Source organism: Solenopsis invicta, chromosome 7 (genome assembly GCF_016802725.1).
Source record: "Solenopsis invicta isolate M01_SB chromosome 7, UNIL_Sinv_3.0, whole genome shotgun sequence".
NCBI lineage: Eukaryota > Metazoa > Arthropoda > Insecta > Hymenoptera > Formicidae > Solenopsis > Solenopsis invicta.
In genome coordinates this window covers 8,554,898-8,566,926 of record NC_052670.1, presented here as the reverse complement: position 1 = coordinate 8,566,926, position 12,029 = coordinate 8,554,898, and the positions used below count along the sequence as shown (strand labels likewise).

At 34.5% G+C, this 12,029-nt stretch overlaps 1 protein-coding gene across 6 annotated transcripts in view; it reads right to left on the bottom strand.

Moving 5' to 3' along the window:
- Window positions 1-12,029, bottom strand: part of LOC105201659 — a 164,567-nt gene that overhangs the window by 49,243 nt on the left and 103,295 nt on the right. The window lies entirely within an intron of this gene.

Below are 12,029 nucleotides of genomic sequence, written 5' to 3'. Positions count from 1 at the left end.
AATTAAAGCGTTCAAAAAAGAAATTTTTATTTTAATAAATTACGCTAGAAAAAATATCTTATTAATAACAACAAACAAAATTTTTAATATTTTCTTATTTTAAAATACAAGGCTCTCTCTCTCTCTCTGTCAACTTCTCGCTTCGTAAATTTAAAATAATTTCAAAAGATACAATATCTGCATATTACGTGGTAATTCTTCATCGTTGTGAACCATAATGCTAGTCTGCGTATATTCTATCATCTATCTTTTATCCTGGAGTCGGTACCATAATGTTATAATCTTTCCCCGAGCAGATGAGATGAAAAGACATGATTTTTCTTTTCGCTCAATCGGCTCGATGCGTAGCCAATTTCCACCGTCACAAAGAGAAAATTCAAGTGCGAGACAAGAAAGGGAACGATTCGGTATTCATAGAATTACGAAGACTAAAGGGAAGGAAAATCAGACAGACAAGCAGGGGAAAAAGTAAGTTATCGTTACGACGCTATGGTATACATTCTCGCCTCCTCCCTGTCTCGTCGCTCGAAAGTTACGTTGAATAAGTTTAAATGTCAGGAAATATGCAGAACCGTCCCTGGAAGAAAGCGGGAAAGTTTCGTGAATGTCGCACGGCAAGAAGAGACGATCCATCGTCCACACTGACTTCGATGTCTTTGAGCGCTTTAAAGTCACTTTCGCATTAACATTATGAGAATTCAACGCTTCGTAATGCGACTTATCTTAAGCTTGATCCTCTATCAGCTTCCTTCATTTGTGCCAATAGTTCTTGTGGCACCTTGCGCTCGAAAATTTAGATACATTAAAGATACGTTAAGTTCTAACTCATAAATATTGTAAAAATTAAAAGAAAAGCAATCTATGTAACGAGCAGTAAAATATGATTCTCTATCATTACAATGCATGTCTACGTAATCTTCGGAAAAGTTTCATTTGATATTCTCTTTTTACGAATGGAGACACGATAAACATTTTTCATAAAATCTAAAACGGTCCATTATTGAAACTGTCGTTTCAACGCTAAGTCAAGATTATTACTTTCGAGTTTTGCGAGTTTATAACACACGTGTCACCGACTTTACGTCAGATGCTATATAAAGGAAGAGAAACGGGAAATTCTCAAGATATCTCCGAGACATTGCATCGAATATTCAAACGTTTAATGCGGGATTCGAGTTTCCGCTGCGTCAGCCAGCGTCTTCGCACGTCGCGGCCTTTTTTTTAATCCTTTTTAGCCTTCAATTTCAGGACGAACTTCTCAGGCAGAGTGGCAAGGCACCCCGCGTGTTATCCTTCTCGTCCCGAATTTCCACAATTTCTAACAAATTCCTAACAAATACCTCCCGTCGCGGAACTTTAGACAAAATTAATCTCTTAATGGTGGCACGTACAGATAATACAAATATATTTAGCAACGGAAACAACTTTCTGAATTGCTGAGTAATCTATTAGATTAAATTACGCAAATTGCTATTATTATTGTAAATTCTACTGAATTTGTGTATTATCGCAACGTAGCGCGATTTCATCTGCACGAAGAATTAAATGTTCTTTCAATTATTGTATAACCAAGCGATATTCAAAATATGTAAAACACATAATTTAACAGAAAATTTAATTTATTTAATAGTAATTGTCATAGTCTAGATAGCAATATTTTTATATCGCTTTCCATGCAAGAAACTAATCGTGTCACAATCTTGCGAGACATTTAACTCAATCTGTTTGCTCTCATTAACGATCTGTTTAACGACGTAATGTACGTGTGTTCGATGATGTTTATTGACTTGGTTCAATTAACTACACGGACGGGACGAGAGTCAATTGACTTGCGGCTTTAAGACTAAGTCAGCATTAATTAATGATTGACACACTACACACGACGTCTTACAGAAACATGGTACAATTAATTTGCTTATTAACAGTTTTTTTATTGTAAAAAAGATAAAATTATTAATTAATGTGTGTCTGTCATTTAGCTTGCGTAGGTTATTTTTGTTAGTTTAAAACGTTCTTTCCAATAAGTGTGAATATAAACGAAAATGTTAATTCGCAATCAAATTTATTCGACACGCAAGTGTAGCTCCGTGCATTCGTTCCCGTTGTTTTCGCTTTTCGCGAAAAAATCTATGGCTGTGCAATTTACATAAACAGCGGGTTACTATCGAAATCGTTTCAGCGATGCAAACGATGAGAATTCGACGAGGGATGGGGAATGAAAATTGTACTCTCCTGAAAGTCGGTCGCCCTTTTCGAACGACATGCGGCGACGATATCTGAAATTAGAAACTAAATACGAAAAATTCTCGAATAAAATACTTCTTTTCTTCTAAGTATATTAACATAATTGTCAATACACATAACTTTGCATATATATAGTATATTTAAAATAAATAACCTCATTTTTATGCATGTTTTTTCTGCTCCAAGAATTTTGTTTCCGTTCTACTTCGTTGAGAAATTATTTATCTTGTAAAAGATCAAGTTACTTGAAGTACTAGTCTTGCAATAATTATTTTAATAAAAAATATTAAAAGGAGAATAATTTACATCTTTAGTTTGCTCGTACGTGGCCTTTAATATTTATATTACTGCATGACAACGGGTTATAAATATTTAATATTTATTTTATTTTAAGAATGTCAGTGGAGTGGTCAATTTTATTTTAAGAATGTCAGTGGAGTGGTTGATTTTTTTATTTATCTCACATCTCATGTCTTATTTGTAACGAAGAAATGTTCTTGAAATGTCGAAGTTTGGAGTAGTTTCTAATAGATGAGATCGAATAAAATATTAAAGTTAACGGGTCAATCAAATAGAAAGGGAATTTTTCTCTTTTGGAAGTTTTACGTAGGTATTGTAAGTAGTAATAACAAGACCGGTGATTTTGTTTTCTCGTTCACATCCATAACTACGTCCATTAATTATATTAGAGTATTTTTAATTTTTTTGTACATGATATTTTAGAAATGCAGACGTGAATTAATTTAAATCTGGAATTTTATAAAATGAATTTTTTGCGACCTTGACGTCATAGAGACAGTACTTGCTGGAAATACTGTCTGATCTGAAGCCTACTGTGACAAGCATGAAGGCAACTGAAAAGCCCCTGTCATCTACGAGACAGCATTAAGCTTACTCATTCCCGCGGAAAGTGGGTGCTTAAATTTTAAGCTTTTGACTGCCGCTCTGTGATTTAACTATCACCTTACATGCCTTTAAACCTTTAAACATTTAGTTGCGTCAATTTATGTTTCTTTCTTAATTCTTTTTTTTTTAAATAAATCTATAATGTGAATATACGTGAATTAATAAATATTTAAAAATATTTTGAGCGGCATTTACGTATAATTTTTTTATTATCATGTGAAAATTACGCAATGTTAATAATATAGTCAATGGTTTTTACATAAAGAGAAATCGAGGCAAAATCATCAGCGGAAATACAATGAAGCAATTCTTCGCGTGTTAATTGCTCATAAAATTTTCTGCGAGATGCATTTTGCACGGGGCTAGATCGCAATTTGTGCCGCTGTCACAGTACTCAACTTCTAATTGAAATCAGATTCGAGCAATAAATTCGCACAGTACACTGTTACAGGAAGATTGCGTCGTGAGTATTGTGCGTGTTTCAATTATAATACGGTGAAATTCAGATTGTCATCAGGCAAAATTACTAACCGCTTCGGCGCATAACCCACACACATTGAATACACAATGGCTTTTTGGAAACTTGCCCCAGGTACAACTGCAGGCCAAACTTCATCAAAGTTCTCTTCCGCCGACATCGAATATAATATCGCGTTGTCGGGCATGCACGCACATACGTACGCTCGTGTCGAATGTCACGTCTGAGTCTGTGTGCACATGTATATGCCAATAGTCGCCGAAACTTTAAGCTAAAAGCGTCTCTTGAACTGAAGCTTCCGCCATTATCATCGCAGCCTTTCAAATTCAAATGACGCTCGGATTATGTAGAATTTACTGTATGTAATAATTCCGTTTCGCCATGAGAAATTTTACTTTACGTCGATGCTCAATAATTTTAGTGATAATTATAATTCTGGAATATATTGCAAGTTCCACGTGGACTTTTTTATTAATACTATAGATTGATTTAAATAATTTTTTCACTTGCATGTATTTTAGCGAGAACATTATTTAATGGAAAAGATTTGTAATTAAAATTTGTAATTGTAATTAAAAAAAATTATTAATATACGAACTATATTTATACATAATGTGTAAGTATATTTTAATAATCAACACATTTAAAAAGAATATTTTTGTACTGTATTATTACACATCTCTAATAATGTAACTTGTCATTTATACTCATTCCTCACGATTCCTCCGATTTATTCGCTTTCCGCGATTTTTTCTTCGAAAGCAGTTTTAAGCGATCTCATTTTATGCGGTAAAAAAATATCTTTCTGAATGACTTATGGAAATTATTTAATATCTGTGACCCAAAAAAGTTCTTATTTGATTGTACTTGTTACATCATTCTGTCTTTTCTTGATTGACTTATGAAGAGCACGTTAACTTTATTCATAAGTAACAATAGAATGTTTTTTTTATAGTTTTTGAGATACATCTGATTTGGACGTTTAAACATGTTTAATTTTTTGTATTGGCAGAACATCTATGCTATTTTCAACCGCGTAAAAAAAAAATCACGTAGATTGGATACTCCATAAACTAAGAAAATGGGTGTCCGCTTTATACTATTTATTATCACAGTCTCGCCAAAACTTAAAAAAAAATGACAGTTTATTAAAAAGTACACCCCTTTATCTTATCTCGATGCAATCAGCATTGTAAGCCCCGATACTTCGTCCTGTGACTTTTTTTCTTGATGCACCTCAACGCTATATCATTTTTCACGATGCCTTCCTGCGGGAACGACGCGTCATTCTGTCTCCTTCATGTCTAATCTTTTGTCATCGTTTCCGCGAGAAAGGACGGCGCGCATAAAAGATACAACCTGTGGTTCCTCTTCCTTGTTTTCGCCCGCTCCCCCTGTTTTCTTTACCGGGCAACGACGAAAAATGTTCTCTAGTTTTTATCGCCTGCCTCCTCTACCCTTTTCCATCTTATCTCTTGTAACCCTCTGTCTACATCTTTTTCTACCTCTTACTCATCCCCGTCTACTTCCATTTTCGCTTTCTGAGACTGACTGTCGAATGCAAAGGCACTCAAAATAGTCCTGTTGTCTCTGCTCTGCAATAAAGAGAAGGCGACACGGACGAATTTCGTTGAAATTTCTGCCAAATGCTTTTGAGACTGCGCAGAGTAGATGGGAAGGAAAGACATTACAGCGATGGATAACGATCCGCGGAATTACACCTTTTTGGGATTGGTAGTGCCAAGAGGGATATTAGTTTGAAATACCCACATAAATAACCCGGGATTAAAAGGGTTATAAATTATTCTTTATTATCTTTGTAATTTTATTGATTTCGTTGGAGCTCCTTTCTATAAACTCTACCTCATGACTATTCAACGTGAAAGAAATATATACATATCTTACTTTCGAAAATAAATGTTTCTCTAGCTGCAGGACTTCTGATATCATAAAATATTTTTCTAAAATGAAGAATTGCAATACAAACCAATCTCTCTCTCTCTCTCTCTCTCTCTCTCTCTCTCTCTCTCTTTTTATTTCATCAGAATAAAATAACTTATAACACACATACACACTGACTTTATTTTCAATTCAGAGTTTCTATCTTATGCCTTAGAATGTGTATGGGATGAAAATTTTATCAGCGTTGAGATGTATTGTGAACGAGTTCTACACTGGGTACACAAATACGTCTCCTTACACGTGCTAGATATACATATCGCTCTCAAAGCTGAAGGGAGTGAAGCTTAATTATTCGTATTTCCGAGCAATGCATATAGCGGGCTTTCGGATAACATGCCTAGATGTTTGCAAATGAAATACCGAACTTGAGAATTAATTGCGACAATTGGCACGCTTCGGTGAAGGACATTAATTACCAAGTAGTTGACTACAACTCAAATTAATTTCGTCAAATCATCACGGAACTATATGCGGAATAAGCTATTATTTCATGATTATTATACATATGATATAATGTATTTTCTCCGTGTTGGATTTATATTTTTTATTATGGTATTAATATACGTTTGAATAGCTTCTTTTGAAAATTGTAAGTCCATTTTTCCAAACAAAAATTTTTAGTAAAATGTTGATATAAATTAACATTAACAATAGTTTTATTTATTTTAACAAGGTTTCTAAAAATGCATTTAAATTTTTTGAACTTCTAAAGTATAATAAGCAATTAACATAAGAAACATATTGACATAAAACGACAATAATCTTTTTATACATATAAAAAAAGTTTTAATTCCGTGATTTAAAAATTTCAGAACGTTGAGGATAACATTGCTCTACATATTTGCGTGTTCGCGTTCTAGTCTTTTCAGGAAAAAAACGCGACTTTTTGAAAATTTCTCGAATAATTCTCACTAAAGAAAGTTTATGCTACGCTCGGCAAAGGAGAGACATATTTCATTTGAATAACGCATCTTCCTTCAAACGAATCAACGCTGTGAGAGGGGTGAAGAAGAACGGTAAGAGTTTCTTACCCGCCTGAGGACACAAAGAGATATGCGAGCGTGGATGAAGAATGGTTTTAGAGATCTCGCCTTATTTCGTGAAAGCCTTGCATACACATAGGGTTCAAATCATATATTATTTGAACAAATTTGAAATTTGTAATTTTTGTAGTGCTTCTTTATTTAAAACCGAGGGGTGAATATATATGGCGAATTTATGTGACAATACATTACACTGAAAAAGAGAACTTTTTGATAAAGTAAAATATCCAGTCTGATACGTTCAACTACATTTGGGCTGATTTGACATTTATTCAGCCTACCCCGAAAAGGTATATTTCATTCATGTCAATTGTTAATACTTTTTGACCAAAAATTAATTAAATCAACTCAATATTTAGTTGAACGTATCGAACGAAATATTTTAGTTTTTCTAGAAATCTATTTTTCAATGTACATTACGTAGTAAATATTATATCGGCCGTAGAATTGTATAATACCTATTTCGATGTAAAAAGCTTCGAGAAATTCACTTTACAATGTATTAAATTCTACCTAGCGCACAAGTGTTTAATATATCAGAGATACAAAGTAATTTACATAATTAAGAGATTCTGATGCTGCGTGTTAAGTGTAACGAGAAGATCGTTCTGCAGAGACAATCGTTCGCATGATTCCTACATTCGGCTTCCATCTGACCTCTAAATTTCTCGATTACGATTTCTCGAGCGGAGCTTTGCCAAGAAGAACGGAAGCGACGATCCGGAAATACGTCGAGAAACGCGCGAAGATCACTATTCGTAGAAATTGCACGATGGAACTCGGAGTAACGTCGGATCCAATTTCAGGCGTGGATTTCAAAGGCGATGACCTTTCATCGGGTAGCCTCGAATCAAGCTCACGCTACAATAAATTTGTTTTAACGACTGTAATTAATATACGCGCGATGCTTGTAATTAAAAGTACGGAAATGATTTGTGCGCTTGTTATTTTATTAAAAGAATATAATACGATTCCTTTCATATTATAATTCGTAGAATAATGTCGACAAAGAAAAGCTTCTCTCTCTCTTCCTCTCTTTTTCTCTCAACAACGGAAAATAATTTGACAGAAATGTAAGCGAATTTAATTTATGTTTGATATGCGTAAGTCAAATTTGTTAAATGAGTTACGCTGGTTTACTCATTAAAATACAGTTTTCGGGCAATTTTGCATACACCAAGAACACCTTCGATGACACGGGGACGTTACGAGTTCAGCGAGCACGTAATTAGCTGACTCAGGTGGACAAGGCAAATTGCGCGTGTTTCGATCTCGAATATTAGGCGGCATATTCGTTATCGATTACCTCGATGTACCGTGTCAGATCGACGCCGGTACCGCGGCGCCATTTAGACGATCATTTTATAGCGTGCCACACATCGAAAATAGCCCCACGTTGCGTCCGTACGAAACGCGCCGTTCGGTGTGTTTGATTTCGGTCTGTAATTACTGTCGACCGAGCTACCCTAAATCTTCCGCCGAACTGAATCGTTCTAATTCGGTGCTGATTCGCGGCGGCGATGACGACGATGGGATGCCGCGAATAATTTCGCGGCAAAATTCAACGAGATCCACGGCGCTGGCAATAAACGGGCATGGAATTTATTCACTCGCGTCGGCAATTCGTTCCCGATGAATTTATGCGCAATTTGGAGAAACTATCATGATAATTTTGATCATGGAGAATTTTGATTTGGAGAAACGATAGTGCGCATGAATTACAAAGAAAACGACGAAACTTTATGATACAAACAGAGCATGTAAATTCTCGGTAAGTGTATCTAATTGCGGGGTTGAAGACATTCAGAAAAGAGAACTTCTCTCCAATTGCGTGTGGAAAAAAATATTTTGCATATATTAGGTACATAATTACATACGTCTAGATATATTATAAATCTGGAAAAAAAGAGAACAGCATTTAGATTTATGTAGAAGTATTAATATTAAATTCTCTTGTTTTTTTTTTTTTTTTTTTTTAATACTTTACATTTTATAATCTAACAAATTTTTCGAGCGCTGAAACGTCACGTCCAATTCAACCGAGGCCATTAGGGCTATTGTTGGACAATGATGTTAGAATCACATATAATATGCGTCACGTAGAATAGTATGCTCTTCTGTATATACCGATCAGATTCTGCGAATAATTCGTGGTAATCCCGGCGAAATTCGGTGTATTAAACGTGCGAAATCCTTCCAACATCTGGCACATACCGAAACGCGTTGCGGGCAGGACGTCCGTCGAATAAACTTGTCCACGTTGGATGGGGTACCAAAGGCACTCTGGAAACAGGCATTTCGGGATTCGTGCTACAACTGACCATTGTCCTATCCGCAAGGTTAACAAGGCACAAACTATCGCCAGCGGATGGAACTGCGTACCACTGGACACCGTCCGCGAATAGTTGGCATTCAATATCTTTCCGTAGATCGCTGTGCGTTTTTGGAATGTGACTCGGGGGAATCAACTTCCCGCTACGTTTACGAAAATGTCCGAATTCGTGTGTGTATGTGAGTATATGTTTGAGAGAGAGAAAGAGAGACAGACAAAGAGATATAATGATAATGATGATGATAGATGATGATGATGATGATGATGATGATGATGATGATGATGATGATGATGATGATGATGATGATGATGATGATGATGATGATGATGATGATGATGAAGATGATGATGATGATAATGATGATAATGATGATGATGATAATGATGATGATGATAATAGTTTTATTTATAGTGTGCACTAGTATTCTTTCAAGAGCTAGAGAAACAAAGAGAGAGAGAGAGAGAGAAATTTCGATTATACACATATACTCTTCTCATTTTATGCAGATTATATATTATTTTCTTAAAAATTGAGATTTTATAATGCGTAGAACACTTTGGAACAACAAAATCGACTATTTTCAAATAAAAATTTAGTAAATGGTTACGTGTAATACATTTTATATATAGTATATTTTTAATATTTACTTAATATAAAGTTTAAATTACATTTCCTGTTAAAGCTCATTTGAAAATGAATTGTAATTGAAGTAAGTTACAAATGTGTTTTTTGAATAATATTTCTGCGTCGCTGTAAAATGTCGACATTTTTCAGTTAATTTGCGAGCAAATAAAATATGTATAAGTGACAGTGAAATTCTATATTTTACAATTCTATTTTAATCGAGCGTAGATTAAATGATTAAAGATGATAAGATCGTGGTACCAGAAAAATTGTCTCTCCGTATACCGAGTATTAAATTTTGCAAAGAACCGTATGTTGCTAAAATTACCATTAAACACACTCAATCTGTGCAAAGTGCATTTAATGTACTTAAATACAACGTATTCTTCGGACAGCATTAACCACATTTAAGGCCTGCGGCAAGTTGCGGGCAGTCTAATTTCGCGTTCCAATGTTTCGCGGTTTTCCCTGCGAGTTGCAAATTTTCAACGACCGTTAAAACACGCAAGCCAGCGGTTTCCGCGGACCGTCAATCGGATTAACTAAATCCATTTTCGTTTCCGACCTGGAGAATCGCGGCTGTAGTTACCCCAACGCTTTGAGGTGCTGTCACAAAGGGGGTCGACTATAGATCGAACTGGTGCTTCTCAAATATTGCAAAGTTCCACGTTAATTGTTTGACAGCGTGCTAGAAGGAGAAACAAGTCGCTTCTGTGATACAGTAGTCGAGATTATGTTGAAGCATAATGAAGTTTGCATGACATAGATCTTTATTTTACACAATTAAAATTTACACAATTAAATCTTCTTATATTTTACACAATTAAAATATTAGCGTCTCGAATTTATTATATATCTGATTTTTTTATTTAAAAATTCGATATCATGCTTTTAATTAATTAGAATTTATTTTACTTTAATTTCCTTTTCATTTCGCATATTTTACAATTTTCTCTTTAAATATAATAATTATTGAGTAACGTTTTTAATAAATTTTTAATCTAGATCATGGTTATTACTGGAGGAAGAAAAAAAATAATAAATCATATAGCACAGCGCGCAACTGATCAAAACAAAAAATAATTGATATAACATTTATTGCATTTTGTTCCTCGCAAAATATGCAATACAAAACATCGCGTCGACTAACGAAAACGAGTTTAGAACAAATTCACGCGTTAAAACGAACGATGGCAGATTTACACGAGAAGATACGAGACACGCAGTAACGTAATAAAACTGCGTGTAACCCTGCCGATGCGCAGCATCAAAGGGAAACGATTTCGATTTGCTCCGATAAATTCTAGCCTTCTCCTGTGTGATGGAATTTTATCAGCTCGCAGCGGTCCTAAACCTTTGACCAAATGAAAGGTTCGAAACAAGCTGGGTGCATCGCTGCACAATTTATAGCTGTTGCCAATCTATGTTTCTTTAATCTGGCATCATCTTTGAAGATAACTGGAAAACGTCCTTGTTAATATTCATGAAAATATTTCCAAGCGAAGGGGTTAAACCTTATCACACCTTTTGAAGGCACCTTCTCTAGAGAAGGGAAAATGTAGCGCGACGAAATAACGTTACTCGTTAGACACAAAAGTTAGGAAAAGTAATAAAATGTGATAATTATAACATATCGCAGAGATATTATCTTTTTTTTTATTTTCAAAAGAACGTTATCAGATTTCTAATGACCGAATGGAATAGAAAAGGAATAAAACCACAATGTGAATCGAAGTTTATCTCAGAGAGAGAGAAAGAGAGTGAGAGGGAGAGAGAGTAAAATCCTTTTAATTCTTGGTAATAATATCTAAAGCACTTCATTACTCGTTTTAATGGAACTCGAATATTCTCTGCAGTTCCGAACAAAGTCACACAAAGTACTGAAGTTCGAAGCAAAGACTATTTAATTATGAAATCTATTACAAATTTTGTCTTCAGCATAATTACAATACCTTCTCATACGAAATATGGCACTGGAAATATTGTACACATGTTTATATAACGCTCCCTCTTATTAATTCAATCATTGTCAAATCCTTTCTTCTTCAATCCGCTTATTACTTGCCTCTGTGAATCCTTTGTTGAGCGCCTCCTTTCATCGTTTTTATTTTTACGATGTCGGAGAAGTAATAATTTCAAGAACTGATTACTTATTTTCGGTGTTCTTTTAGTAATTAACGAACAATCTGATTAAATTACGGATCAGAGTATTCAAAATTTCTCAGCAAAGGATTTAAGTTTTAGAACTTAAACATTGGATTGTGAATAAAACTTTTAGAACTTTTCAAAAGTGGAAATTCAAGATTTTTTTTACATTTTACTGTAACACGTAAAAAAATATATATTTATATTTTCTAAAACCTTTTCGTTAAAAATAATAAATTGGAAAAATGTATTGAAAATATACATCTGTATAGAATTTTCGCTGATCAATTTTCT